The 2,500-nt window shown below is 49.4% G+C and overlaps 3 non-coding genes and 2 pseudogenes across 3 annotated transcripts; all 5 read right to left on the bottom strand.

Annotated features, from left to right (window-relative positions):
• Positions 1-713: 713 nt before the first annotated feature.
• On the bottom strand, positions 714-832 carry LOC144726113 (5S ribosomal RNA). The gene has a single exon (XR_013587172.1). It is a non-coding gene; the product is annotated as a 5S ribosomal RNA (ribosomal RNA).
• A 249-nt stretch (positions 833-1,081) lies between these two features.
• Positions 1,082-1,200, bottom strand: LOC144726050 (5S ribosomal RNA). The gene has a single exon (XR_013587112.1). It is a non-coding gene; the product is annotated as a 5S ribosomal RNA (ribosomal RNA).
• Positions 1,201-1,449: 249 nt separating this feature from the next.
• LOC144726179 (5S ribosomal RNA) lies at positions 1,450-1,568 on the bottom strand. The gene has a single exon (XR_013587236.1). It is a non-coding gene; the product is annotated as a 5S ribosomal RNA (ribosomal RNA).
• A 249-nt stretch (positions 1,569-1,817) lies between these two features.
• On the bottom strand, positions 1,818-1,926 carry LOC144725500 (5S ribosomal RNA; annotated as a pseudogene).
• Positions 1,927-2,175: 249 nt separating this feature from the next.
• On the bottom strand, positions 2,176-2,294 carry LOC144725303 (5S ribosomal RNA; annotated as a pseudogene).
• Positions 2,295-2,500: the final 206 nt, after the last annotated feature.

The following is a 2,500-nucleotide window of genomic DNA, read 5'->3' on the forward strand; positions in this document are numbered from 1 at the left end:
CTGTCTCCCACACGCAGCCCCTCCGGCTGCTGTCGCTCCCGTAGCCCTCTTGCTCTGCAGCCCCCGGCTGCTGTAGCCCCTAGCAGCCTCGCTGCTGTCTCCCACACGCAGCCTCTCCGGCTGCTGTCGCTGCTCCCAGCTTTCGCCCTCCCTGGCCTCACCCTCGTCCAGTCTCCAACCAACTCTCTTCCATCCCGCTGGCTGGCGCTGTCACCGAGCCCCTCAGCCACCAGGCTGAGGGCACGGCGACCACCCAACGCGGTCTCCACTCTTCCCTCGCCCGACTGCCCCGATCTCTTCCTGTCTCACCGCTATACCATCTCCCTCTCACGTGACCCTGACTCCTCCCCCACATGACGTCACATCCGCCAAGCCCTTTACGCCCGCATTACACCAGTACTAACCAGGCTCGACCCTGCTTAGCTTCCGAGATCAGGCGCATTCAGGGTGATATGGTTCTAGGCCATACTTGCAGAGACCTGACGCACATTCATATGTAAAAATCAAAATTCAACTCTACTGCGGGAGGTCAACACTCATGAAAACATTTATTCTGGACTCCTGGTTGAGCCCCGAAAGAGTGGCATTAAACGGTCTTTTACAAAAAAATATTGATCCCAATGTAGTACACCATATCCACGTGCAATTGGCAGGTGAACTGACTGGGTGAATTGAAGAGTAAAACACGACCCATCCAGATGCGAAAATGCAAAAGCCTACAACACCTGGTAATCCGAGGCAGTCTCCCATCCAAGTACTAACCAGGCTCGACCCTGCTTAGCTTCCGAGATCAGACGAGATCGGGCGCATTCAGGGTGATATGGTCGTAGGCCATACTTGCAGAGACCTGACGCACATTCATATGTTAAAATCAAGATTCAACTCTACTGCCGGAGGTCAACACTCATGAAAACGTTTATTCTGGACTCCTGGTTGAGCCCCGAAAGAGTGGCATTAAACGGTCTTAAACAAGAAAATCTTGATCCCAATGCAGTACACCATATCCGCGTGCAATTGGCAGGTGAACTGACTGGGTGAATTGAAGAGTAAAACGCGACCGATCCAGATACGAAAATGCAAAAGCCTACAACACCTGGTATTCCCAGGCAGTCTTCCATCCAAGTACTTACCAGGCTCGACCCTGCTTAGCTTCCGAGATCAGACGAGATCGGGCGCATTCAGGGTGATATTGTCGTAGGCCATACTTGCAGAGACCTGACGCACATTCATATGTTAAAATCAAGATTCAACTCTACTGCCGGAGGTCAACACTCATGAAAACGTTTATTCTGGACTCCTGGTTGAGCCCCGAAAGAGTGGCATTAAAAGGTATTTTACAAGAAAATCTTGATCCCAATGCAGTACACCATATCCGCGTGCAATTGGCAGGTGAACTGACTGGGTGAATTGAAGAGTAAAACGCGACCCATCCAGATACGAAAATGCAAAAGCCTTCAACACCTGGTATTCCCAGGCAGTCTCCCATCCAAGTACTACCCTGGCTCGACCCTGCTTAGCTTCCGAGCGCAGACGAGATCAGGCGCATTCAGGGTGATATGGTCGTAGGCCATACTTGCAGAAACCTGACGCACATTCACATGTAAAAATCAAGATTCAACTCTACTGCGGGAGGTCAACACTCATGAAAACGTTTATTCTGGACTCCAGGTTGAGCCCCGAAAGAGTGGCATTAAATCGTCTTTTACAAGAAAATCTTGATCCCAATGCAGTACACCATATCCGCGTGCAATTAGCAGGTGAACTGGCTGGGTGAATTGAAGAGTAAAACGCGACCCATCCAGATACGAAAATGCAAAAGCCTACAACACCTGGTATTCCCAGGCAGTCTCCCATCCAAGTACTAACCAGGCTCGACCCTGCTTAGCTTCCGAGATCAGGCGCATTCAGGGTGATATGGTTCTAGGCCATACTTGCAGAAACCTGACGCACATTCATATGTAAAAATCAAAATTCAACTCTACTGCGGGAGGTCAACACTCATGAAAACATTTATTCTGGACTCCTGGTTGAGCCCCGAAAGAGTGGCATTAAACGGTCTTTTACAAAAAAATCTTGATCCCAATGCAGTACACCATATCCGCGTGCAATTGGCAGGTGAACTGACTGGGTGAATTGAAGAGTAAAACGCGACCCATCCAGATACGAAAATGCAAAAGCCTACAACACCTGGTATTCCCAGGCAGTCTTCCATCAAAGTACTTACCAGGTTCGACCCTGCTTAGCTTCCGAGATCAGACGAAATCAGGAGCATTCAAGGTGATATTGTCGTAGGCCATACTTGCAGAGACCTGACGCACATTCATATGTTAAAATCAAGATTCAACTCTACTGCCGGAGGTCAACACTCATGAAAACGTTTATTCTGGACTCCTGGTTGAGCCCCGAAAGAGTGGCATTAAACGGTATTTTACAAGAAAATCTTGATCCCAATGCAGTACACCATATCCGCGTGCAATTGGCAGGTGAACTGACTGGGTGA

The sequence above is a fragment of the Lampetra planeri genome, chromosome 22 (assembly GCF_965212315.1).
Source record: "Lampetra planeri chromosome 22, kcLamPlan1.2.h2, whole genome shotgun sequence".
NCBI lineage: Eukaryota > Metazoa > Chordata > Hyperoartia > Petromyzontiformes > Petromyzontidae > Lampetra > Lampetra planeri.